The sequence below is a fragment of the Sinocyclocheilus grahami genome, unplaced genomic scaffold (genome assembly GCF_001515645.1).
Source record: "Sinocyclocheilus grahami isolate Dianchi unplaced genomic scaffold, SAMN03320097.WGS_v1.1 scaffold269.1, whole genome shotgun sequence".
In the NCBI taxonomy this organism is placed as follows: domain Eukaryota; kingdom Metazoa; phylum Chordata; class Actinopteri; order Cypriniformes; family Cyprinidae; genus Sinocyclocheilus; species Sinocyclocheilus grahami.
In genome coordinates, this window is record NW_015505448.1 from 1067494 (window position 1) to 1080120 (window position 12627).

General features: G+C 37.6%; 1 pseudogene; it reads left to right on the plus strand.

The window, feature by feature from the left end:
• Positions 1-12074, plus strand: part of LOC107599623 (GATS-like protein 3) — a 27579-nt pseudogene extending 15505 nt beyond the window's left edge.
• Positions 12075-12627: the final 553 nt, after the last annotated feature.

Here is a 12627-nt window from a genome sequence, read left to right on the forward strand (position 1 = left end):
GCAACTGGAATTTAAAACTGGTTAGTGTCTTCTGCTAGTAATCAAAGCATAAAAAAATATATACAAAGCATTAAAAAATTATCTGAACTGATAAATAACAGATTGGAGATTAAAATAATAGCAGATTTGTCTCATTTTAAATGAATAATAAAAACTGAGATGATAAATTTACTTAAGCCAGAATTTAAATGTTACTATGGTAAAATAAATATTCAAACCATGTGTGTTACAACTAACACCCCGTTACTTTGTGCATCGCACTCATCGCAAGTTTATTGTTAAATGCCCTTACATATCGCTGTCACCATTAGAAGTGTTTGATCACCACATTTGAGTGATCATTGCAAAAAATGTTTATGTATATATATTCTTTTTATGTATATACTGTATTCTATATATAGTACCAGTCAAATGTTTGGACACACGAATGGGAAAGTGTCCAAACTTTTGACTGGTACTGTACTATAATATACACCAAGAATATCGGCCGATATATCGGTATCGGCCTTTTTTGTACTCTCTAATATCGGTATCGGCCCCAAAAAACCCATATCGGTCGGGCTCTACTTAAAATAAAGGCCTCCTTTTTTTTTTTTTTTATGTTTTTGAAAAAGTCTCTTGTGCTCACCAAGACTGCATTTATTGATCAAAAATATTTTGAAATATTATTAAAATTTCAAATAACTGTTTTCTATTTGAATATATTTTGAAATGTAATTTATTCCTGTGATGCAAAACTGAATTTTCAGCAGCATTACACCAGTCTTCAGTGATCATTCTAATACGATGATTTGGTGCTTAAGAAACATTTCTTATTATTATCAATGTTGAAGACGGTCTGGATGTTTAATATTTTTGTGGAAACTGCAATACTATGTTCAAAAGAACAGCATTTATTAGAAATAGAATGGTAGCTCCTCTTTCAATGCAAGGCATTATAAAGTTTGATCACTTAGAAAAGTAATAGCAATTTTTTTTTTCTATTTTTACATTTTCTATTAATATTTTGTAAAATGTGAAAACGGGTATATTTGTATATTGAGACTGATTTCTGTATGTCCTCTTCATCCTCCAGAGCTCCAGCCGTCTGCGCACTTACAGGTGGAGGGCTCCACTTGGCTCCCGCTCAATGTCGTCTCCAATGGCAACGCCTCCAGCAGCTCACAGGCTGTGGGCGTCACCAAGATCGCCAAATCCGTTATCGCCCCATTGGCCGAGCAGCATGTGTCAGTCTTCATGCTCTCCACCTATCAGACGGACTTTATTCTGGTAAGCGAGTCTGGTGTGTCTCTGTGATCATTGAGACACATATAACGAATTTAAGCCAGTCAGCAATGTTTCTAGAAATACTTGGATGAGTGTAAACTGCACCAAATGATGGAAGTATTGTGTCAGTGAATCAGGGTTGTTATAAATAACTCAAATTAAAAATATAAAAAAAATTCAATACTTGAAATACAATAAATGCTAACTGAAATATAATTTTAAAAAAAACAAATAAAAATGTCAAAAACGCAAAACGAAATGACAAACTTAAAATGAAAACAGTAAACATAAAAAAAAAATCTAATTTTAAAGTTTAATAGTATATCAATGATACTAAAATAACACTGCAATGAAGAACCAAAATATTTTATGTTCAGCTAAAATCTCAAATACATTTTTATTTTTTTTTAATAGAAAATTGTTCTGTTGCTTTCTTTGGTTAGTTAAACAGCACAAAGCTACGATGTAGATCTGATGGACATTTAACCGAATCCAAGCTGATCCGATATTTACACGGGTCCTTCTTCTTGCCTTATCGTTCCGCAGACATTTCCTCTTTTGTTTTTTATCCACCATCTCTATCTTTCTGTCGCTCGGCTCGGCTAATGTCCGTCCCATGCACTGAACGCGCTCTCCTCCATATCATGAGTAGACACGCCCATTTTTGCTGATTGGCTACAAGTTTGTTTTGTAATTCGGCCCGAATCAGTTTTCTAAAGTGTTTTTGAAAAATCACTTACTCTGCCTTTAATGCATCTCCCAACATTTGAACTAATGCAATGGCTTCTTGAAAAGGTCATATTATGAGAAAGTGAAATTGGTTATTTAAGAATAGTCCATTATACTATGTGTGTGTGTGTGTGTGTGTGTGTTCAGTTCCACATGCAACAGTTCATCCAGTGTTGATTCCAGAAAATCAATTTTGCGTAATGAGCTTGGATCCGGACACACTGCCAGCGATTGCCACAACCCTCATAGACGTTCTGTTTTACTCTAACAGGTATGAAACATGCTGCTGCAAACTCATGCAGTGATGCTGTATACATCTCATTTTTCACTGCTTTGAGTTTTGCATTTCCTCTTCAGCACATTACTTAGCTGACCAGTATTTTTTTTTTTTACCATTTTTTTACCACTGCCACTAAGAGGTGTCTTGAACCAAGTCACAGTTTATGACGCATTACACTGTAGGGGAAAGATGGGGTGAACTATGTCACTTTTTTTTATACAAGTTGTTTTCTCAGCAGGAAGAAATAAGAGGTAAAACTGCTACTCCTAATTATAATTAGTGTCTCTTATAAACTGCAAGTAAAATATGTATTTATTATTTATATATTTAAAAAAAGTGTCTGTTTGTTTGTGCAGTTATTTCCCTTGGCATATTCAATTATAACAAGTTGTTGGTTAAGTCTGTTTATTTTATTTATTTTTAATGCATTTTTCTCCTGCAGTCCTAAAGAGGGCGCCAGTGTTGATCAGGACATGGAATATATCAAGTTTTTCTCCTTCTCTCTGATTGATGGATACGTCTCTTTGGTGATGGACACAGAAGCACAGAGACAGTAAGACCCTCACAGAGTCATGAACAGGTCATCATATCAAAGATTTGCACGTTGCAGATTTAAATATGAAAATATGTTTGTGTTTGTTTGTGTGTGTGTGTGCGTGTCAGATTCCCCACTGATCTTCTCTTCACCAGCTCTTCTGGTGAGCTCTGGAGGATGGTGAGAATAGGAGGGCAGCCTCTCGGCTTCGGTGAGCTTCAGAATACCTTCTTTTGGCCATTTGAATGCAGCATGTATCCTTTAGCCATGCCATAATGCATTGCAGCAAGCAAGCATCAGCCAGTCACCCAGGATGAGTCGAATGAATAAAAAAAATTTAAAAAAGATTATAAATATGCTTACAATTCATTCAGCATTACAAGGTATCAATAAAAAAATATTAGATTTTTTTTATTTGTTTTAAGGTGTAGCTACACGTTACGTGTAGTGCCATGTTAATAACAGTAAATTGTGCACAATTACAAATGTAAACCAAAATCTAACCCTAAACTTAGCCCTATAGTAAGTTCATGTAATTAATTAATGTTATTCAGTGCTTTATAAAATTAGACTGTAACAATGCCACCAAAAAATTCTATATTTTAATTTAATTTGGTTCTGATTTTAATAATTTTATTCTAATAATTAATATAATTTTTTATAAATAAATATTTGTTTAAATAAATTTAAATAAAAGGTAATTTAATTTAAATAAAATTAATGAATAACCAATATTTGTGTGTGATTTATCTATTTTTATGCATTTTAGAGTTACAATAGGTTACCAACTTGATACCCTACTCTAGGGTTCGTTAGGAAACTGCAGGAGGTTCGTAAGCGGATGAAAAGCTAGTAATTACTTTAATCACAAAAAAATTTAAATAAAACCATTTTAAAAGAAAATAATAAAACACTTACAAAAAAAAAAGATTAAATATTTTATTTGTTTACATGCATATCATGTTACCATTAACCAACATGAGAGAACCATGAGCATGCAAATGTGTGTTAAATTATCAGAATATTAACTTGTATCCCAGGGATACTTCAAGTAAATATTTTTTGTCAAAAGAGTTCAGCGGACAACAACAAAAAAGTTTGTGAATCCTTGGCCTACTTGAAATCAATTGTGAGTCAAGAACAGATCAATATCAGTCACTTATGAGGTTCTGTTTCCATTAGGACATTTACATTTTATCATTTAGCTTTTATCCAAAGCGACTTACAAATGAGGAGAACAATAGAAGCAATCAGACTAACTAGAGAGCAACAGTATGCAAGTGATGTGACAAGTCTCAGTTAGTCTAGCACAGTACACATAGCAATGTGTGTGTTTTTTTTTTAAAAATGTTAAATAACTTAAAGCAAATAGTTAAGTGCTAGTATTAAATGGTCAAGTGCTGGTGAAAAAAAAAAAAAACTTTAGACGTTTTTTGAAAATGGCTAAATACTCAGCTGCTCAAATTCATATAGGCAGGTCGTTCCACCAGCTGGGAACAGTCCAGGAAAACATCTGTGAGAGTGATTTTGTGCCTCTTTGGGATGGCACCACAAGGCGTTGTTCACTTGCAGAATGCAAGCTTCTGGAGGGCGCATAAGTCTGAACTAGCGAGTTTAGGTATATTGGTGCACTGCCAGTGGTTGTCTTGTAGGCAAACATCATTGAATTTGATGCAAGCAGCTATTGGCAGCCAGTGCAAACTGATGAAGAGCGGTGTGACATGGGCATTCTTCGGCTTGTTGAAGACCAATCTTGATAGTATTGTAATGCTGCCAAGTGAGCATTACAATAGTCCAGTCTGGAGAGAACAAGAGCTTGGACAAGGAGTTGTGCGGCCTGCTCTGATAGTAAGGATCTAATCATCCTAATGTTGTATACGGCAAATCTGCAGGACCGGGCCGTTGTTGCAATATGGTCTGTGAAGCTTAACTGATCATCAATCACAACTCAGAGGTTCCTGGCTGTCCTGGAAGGAGTTATGGTTGACAAACCTATCTGTATAGAGAAGTTGTGGTGAAGTGCTGGGTTGGCTGAGACCACGAGCAGTTGTGTCTGATGGCCCTTCATCCAGCCAGAAATATCTGCCAGACAGGCTGCAATGCGAACAGCTACCGTGGGATCATCTGGTTGGAATGAGAAGTAGAGTTGAGTGTCATCAGCACAGCAGTGATAGAAAAAGCCATGATAGATCCTAATGATGACATGTAGATGGAGAAGAGAAGTGGTCCAAGCACTGAACCCTGAGGAACCCCGGTAGCAAGAAGTTGTGACTTGGAAACCTCACCCCTCCAAGACATCTTGAAGGACCTACCTGAGAGGTAAGACTTCAACCACTGGAGTGTGGCTCCTGAGATACCCATCTTCGTGAGGGTGGACCGGAGGATCTGGTGGTTAACTGTGTCAAAAGCAGGAGACAGATTCAGCAAGATGAGTACTGAGGATTTGGAAGCTGCTCTTGCCAGTCTCAGGGCTTCAGTAACCAAGAGCAGGACAGTCTCAGTTGAGTGGCCGCTTTTGAAGCCAGATTGGTTGTTGTCCAGATGGTTGTTCTGTGCAAGAAACATAGACAGTTGGTTGAACTCAGCTCGCTCAAGTGTCTTTGCAATGAATGGAAGAAGGGATACCAGTATGTAGTTTTCTAAATGTGCTGGATTTAGAGAGGGTTTCTTAAGCAGTGGGGTTACCCAAACCAGCTTAAATGCTGTGGGAAATGTACCAGTGTGAAGAGAGGTGCTGATAATGTGAGTGAGTGCAGGTATAACTAAAGAAGAAATCGCTTGAAAGAGGTGAGTGGGGATCGGATCAAGCGGACAGGTCAGGTAGGATGATTGGAAAGGATAAGTCTGCCTCCGAGAGTGGAGAGAGGGAGGAGAGAGAGTGTGTATTTGTTATGAAGTTTGTGGGTGGTGCATGCTGGTCTGGATGAAAGGTGGCAAAAGTTGTATAAGCAAGATGTTAGAGTGGAGCAAAGAGTGTTAGTGTCCAGTGCTGAAAACTGAGAGGGTGGAGGAAGTGAGGATGAAACCATAGAGGATAGGCGAGAGGGAGAGAGTGAAAGGTGACCTGTGGAGGAGTGCGAGTTGTGCCTGGAGTCAGTCTGAGGTAAGAAGTGATGAGGAAGTGGTCTGAGGTGTGCAACAGGGTAACTAGAGTGTTATCAGTGGCGCAGTAGAGTGTGTAGATAAGGTTTAATTGGTTATCTGATTTGTGACTAGCTGTAGTAGACACTCGCTTGTGGTCAAATGAGGCAAGCAGAGTGTTGAAGTCAGCAGCTTGGGGTTTACCTAGGTGGATGTTGAAGTCACCAAGTAGTACCAGAGGAGTATTGTCCTGAGGGAAGTTTGGGAGTAACACATCCAACTCCTCCAAGAAGTTACCCAGTTGACATGGGGGACGATAAACAATTACAAAGTGAATTTTAACGGGCTGGGTAATAGTAATTGCGTGTGATTCAAATGAACTGTTGCCAGTAAGAGATGGTAGAGGATCAAATTTCCATTCATTTGTAGACCGGTACCTCCACCCCTTGCTCAATTGGGGGAAATCGGGGAAAAAGTTCAATGGAGAGGGCTGCAGGAGTGGCAGTGTCCTCAGGTTTGATCCAAATCTCAGTTAGGGCCATGAGGTTGAGACTTGAATGAGTAGCAGTAGATGAAATAAAGTCTGCTTTGTTTACAGCAGACTGGCAGTTCCAGAGACCAATTGGAATAGAGAGTAAAGTAGTAGAGGACATAGGGAAAGTATGCAGATTTCACTGCCTCCAACGTACAGAGTGTGATTTACAAGTGTTGGTAGTAATAGTAGAGATTTGAAAGCACATAGTGAGTATAATTGACTAAAACAAGTAGATGAGAACAAGCTGTACAAAAACTAAAGAAAGGGGAGAAAAGCAATACTCAAGTGCCTTGTCAGTGGAGTCGTGCAAGGTAGAGTCGATGGTCTTTACACTAGTTGGTCTTCACACGAGGGCTTTCGTGCCGCGGTGTACTAACCAATTATATACTCGCCTGATATCTTATTGAATTCAGTTGGCCAAGCCTTACTACTTACCAAACCGAAACTGAAAAGCCATGTGATACGCACGAGAACAAACGCGACTTGAGCACGCGTTACACCGTAAGCAAAACAATGTTTCCTAGAAACGACAACCGTGCTAAAATCTAATGACAAAAGAAACAAAACACTTACAAACTGCTGTCCTCTTCTGTTGCTCGACTGCTTCTTCTCTTAGGATGCCTATGTGTATAAATGACTCCCTTAATATTTTTCTGTCTGATCCAATTCCTAGTCCATACAAGAGCAAAATCTGTTCAGCTGAGTGATAGATGAACAAACACAGCAGATTGAATCAGAAAGTCACATTTATCGCAGTTATTTGCCGTTATCTCACTCTCTCTGTCTCCTTTTTCAGATGAATGTGGGATAGTTGCTCAGATCTCTCAGCCTCTTGCAGACAGTGATATATCAGCGTATTACATTAGCACCTTCAGCTTTGATCATGCTCTGGTAAGTCCTTTTTTCTCTCTTTTTGACACACAAAACATTTTAGCTCTGAGTATTAGTTGACTGATGTGGTTTTTGCAGTACATTAATGCACAAATATAATTAATAGACCCATTCAGGGTGATAAAAGATCCTGATCACCCTTTGTGCGCTTATTGTGTGATAATTATCTGCTGACATTCAGTCTGTAGAGGTCACGTGTCTAGTCTACAGCATTTATATGAAGTACATTTGAATCATTTGTGTGACACTGAGCATCAGGAGGCAAATGGTTGCCTAGTAACCAGGAAACAGAAGAATTTCAGAATCTGATCTGATTGGACGATTTTTGCAACAACGCCTCTGTTTATTTCCATGATGTCATGTGAAATCGGATCATCTGGTTGTCCTTGCTTCCTATTCATTTCCTTTTTTCCTGGAAACCCTCAAGTATTTTAGCAGAAACTGTCTGGTTCCCGATTGGTCAGGGGATCGTTCTTACTCATCATTAGATCATCGTTATAATTTAATATTAAAATGTGCTGTCTTACAAGACTCTCTGAAATACTTGCTTCTGATTGGTGAATCACAACAATGTGCATGGAATGTCAAATATGTTTGTAGTATATCACAGTTCAAATCGCAGTTGCAACATGAAAAAATAATCACAGTATTTTTTTGTCCAAGTCGTGCAGCCCTATATAGGCTATACACAGTGCTGGGTAGATTACTTACCAAAAAATAATTACATTACTTACTTACTCTTGGCAGGTCTTCCAGTCACTTCTATCAAACCTCTACAATTAATCCAAAATGCCGCTGCAAGATTAATCTTTAATGAGCCGAAAAGAACACATGTCACACCTCTGTTCATCAATTTGCACTGGCTACCAATAGCTGCTCGCATTAAATTCAAGGCATTAATGTTTGCCTACAAAACCACCACTGGCTCTGCACCCATTTACCTAAATTCATTACTTCAGCGTTATGAGCCTCTAGAAGCTTGCGTTCTGCATCTCAAAGAGGCACAAAATCACTTTCACAGACTTTTACATTAACTGTTCCCTCCTGGTGGAATGACCTGCCCAACTCAATCCGAGCAGCTGAGTCCTTAGCCATCTTCAAGAATCGGCTAAAAATACATCTGTTCCACCTTTATTTGACCCTCTAACTCTAACACTTTCTATTCTATTTTAATTCTACTTTATCTATATTTATCTTTTTGTTTTATTCTTTATTTTAAAAAAAACAAAGACTAGCTTTCTATTTTTTCTATTCTATCTACTTGTTTTTCTTTGTTTGTGTGTGTGTGTGTGTGTGTGTGTGTGTGTGTGTATAATATATAAATATATATACACCTTGCTATGTGTACTGTGTTAGGCTAACCGAGACTTGTCATTTGCACTTATATATTGTTGCTCTTTTGTTAGTTTTGACTGCTTTTATTGTCCTCATTTGTTAGTCGCTTTGGATAAAAGCGTCTGCTAAATGACTAAATGTGAATGTACTTACAAATTGTAGTCCAATATTGATTACAAATTGCATGACGAAAATTGTAGTTGGTAACCTAATCTATTTTTACACGTTTACATCTATGTTTACACATTTTGGTTTACATTTAGGAATGTTCTGTAGGGGTAGTTGATGAAAAGCAAATTAGTTAAATCCTAAAATTTTTTAAATAAATACATTTAAATAAAAACAATATTTAAACAGAAAAATAAATATTTTATTTGTTCACCTGCATATGATTGTGACTAGTAACTCTCATTATAATTTATATAATAATAATAATGTATCCATTTAGCAGACGTGAATATGCGAATGTGTTGTTAAATTATTGAAATATTAACTTAAAATCCCTAGACTTCAGGAAAATATTTTAGGTCAAAATAATGTGCGAATAAGTAATCATGCAATCCATAAAAAGTAACTGTAAACTAATTATAAACATTTTAACAAGTAATGTAATCTAAGTCAAGTACTTACTTTTTGGAATTTGATTACGAAATCTGGATTGCATGTAATACATCATTTTAAAATAAAAGCACTTTTATTCAAATTAAAACACTGATCATTTATCGTCTTACTTGCAGGTCATGTGACCTTTAACCAACATCAGAGAACCGTAAACATGCAAATGTTCAAATTATCAGCATATCAGCATATTTCTTTCCGGCTGACATACTAGTTTTGGAACCACCGCTATACAGTAGCATGTTGGCGAATTTATTTATTTATTTTTTCTGACACTAGCATCCTTCATGATTCAATCAAAATCGAAGAGACATGATTCAGTCATCAGTGATTTTAGGATGTTTTTCCACATAAACCGAATAAACCATACTATATATAGGTTAACCATTGCTATATATAGGGCATGGTAATGATATAATCCTTCAGTGCAAGCCAGTGAAGTCCCCGCCACCAGAATCATGCGTTCACATGACCTTACAGTAAAAGAGGAAGTGTGAGGAATAGTTCATACCTGTTGGTATTCAAACTTGCGCTACTTTTCATATGAGATGATGCATCTCTGTTTACGCCCATCCTACAAAACTCTTAATACCAGCGTGTGTTGTTCAGCTGACAGCATGTGACATCCCTAACAAATATTGCATGTTTGGATGGGACGTAATCATCCTTGTATTTTTGTGTCATCTAAGCCTAAATCTTTTTTTGTCTCAGGTGCCGGAAGAAGACATAGTGGGCGTGACCGAGATGCTTCAAGCTCAGAGGATGTCCAGTTGAGGATGCGTCTTCAGATTGAAAAGGGTAGAAAAAAAACCTTCACGGTGGATGGTAGATCTTATTTGAGCCACTAACACACAGTATTACTCCACAAGTCTGTCTTACCATAACCAGAGGTGCTTCAGTCACTGCATTTGAGAGCTTGGGCTTAAAACAGACCTAAACTAAAAAAACAGTGGCATTTTGCTTTTGCAGAAACAACAGTGCTGATTATATACCTTTTCCAATAATCATAGTATTTACATGATTTGAAAGGACATTTTTGCGGCATGTTAATGATCGATTATTTGAAGCACTTTTTTTCTTAATTGAATTAGAAGATGAGAGGACGTTATCGATTTTGGATGTTTATTTCTGCATTTTCAGGGGTAATGATAACACGATGTTCTGTAATGCGCAACAGGAATTTCCCTGTTAGGTTTACCTGCTGCCATTATGTTCTGCAAAAGTCATTATTACTTTGAGGATTGCACACAGACGTCTTCCAGTATTGTCAGAATCAGGTTTTTTTTTCTTGAGTAACCCTGTTTGAGGTCAAGCTAAATACGTTTTATTGTTGTAGCAACTTATGGTGTCATTGAAACATTGCACTTAGAAAAGCAGTTACTGACAGTGAATATTCGGATCACTTTTGAATCAGCATTTCAAACGTATCTCGCAAATACCGGAGTCATACTGTTATGAATGATTCTTTTTTTTCAAATCACATTTACACCTAGTTGGGTAAATCTCTCAAGAACATATCCAGCTCATATTTCACCCCAAAAACGAAATCCTATTGTACAAATCATATTTTGCTTAAAGGTCCCATATTGTACACCTTTCTGGAGTTTTATTTTAGGTTTTGATGTCCTTAAGAATATATATTTGCGGTATAAGTACCAAAAACCATCTCAATATATTTTTACAGCTCCTCTCTCAGGAGCTCTGCTGAGAACAGGTCGATTTTGGCCTGTGTAATTAATATTCATGAGCCTCAATTCTGATTGGCCTGTTGTTTTCTGAGTGACGCACGTCCAGACCAACCACAGGTAACTAGGGTCAGCCGATGTCACAGCGCTAGCTGGAGGCAGCAAAACAAAGGGGAAACCGATTCGGCTACATAAGAAGCTTAAAATAGCATCTTGTTGTGATGTTGGGTGCCAGAATCGACGTAATACAGCCTCAAATTAGAAATTTGATCGCATATCTGCTGCCACTGCCAGACAAAAAACCGACGACAGCTGTGGCTAAACGCGATAAAACGAGCAGACTGGACAGAAAGGATCTTCAAAAATGCTCGCGTTTGCAGCTCACACTTCTTATCAGAAAAGGCTCAATAAAGTATTCTTTTGTTGTTATGGGCGCGTCTACAGATTTCTTGCCATATGTCTATGTTTCTTGCATCTCACGTCTATGTCGTGTATGAAATAATGTCTGTGTGCATGTGTGTAAAACAACAAACTGACGATTTATATATAAACATTTGTAATTGTATATACATTGTTTGTGATTAATTGTGGCTGGAACAATAGTTGCCTGCTGAAATTGAAATGTGTATACATCTTCATCATGACTAGATAGACATGGTTACTACACACGTTAGACGTGATCCACCTCATAGTAACAATCCTGTCAGATCGTCCATCCTTTGAGTGAGAGTGTAACGTTACAGGTCGGCCGATCTGGTTTCGTGGTTAAAGTGAACCTTTTCGACATGTTTCCGTGTTGTTGTTGCTCCGCAAAAGCATGGATGCGATGTTGTCTGGGGGTTTGGCAAAAGGAGGGTGGGACGGTGGGTGGTGCTCGGGGTGGTGACTGTGTAGTTATGACGTCAACTTTTTACGGAAGTCACAACGGTTCGTGAAAAATAGCTAGAACTTTAAGCAGGCTGTGTGCATTTTACTGTGGGCTGACTGTTTTGAAACTTATATGGTAGTTAAATAGCCCCTACACCTCAGTAATCATGAAAAAAGCCAGGAAATTTCAGTTTTGACAATATGGGACCTTTAAAGGAATAGTTCGCCCAAAAATGACAAGAAGAACAGATTTGGAGAAATCACATCACTTGCTCACCAATGGAGCCTCTGCAGTGAATGGGTGCCGTCAGAATGAGAGTCCAAACAGCTGATAAAAACATCACAATAATCCACAAGTAATCCACACCACTCCAGTCCATCAGTTAACATCTTGTGAAGCAAAAAGCTGCATGTTTGTAAAAAACGGGTTTTAATTTTGGCCAAAATACCTGTCCATAATCCATAATAACGCTTCCTCCAGTGAAAAAGTCCATCACTTTTCGTCGTCTCGCATCAAAATCCACCAACACATGTGTTCAGAATTTTTTTGGGACTGTTTTCGCTTGTAAACGGTGCTTGATCTGTGAATATTTCTATTCTGATTCAGACAAGACGACTTTTTCACTGGAGAAAGCAATATTATGGATAGAGGTCTCGTATTTTAAGTGACTGAAGCAACGGTTTGAAGTTAAAATCATCTTCATGGATGTTTCTTACGAACACATAGCTTTTCACTTCACAAGACATTAACTGTAGGACTGGAGTCGTTTGGATTACTTGTGGATTATTGTGATGTTTTTATCAG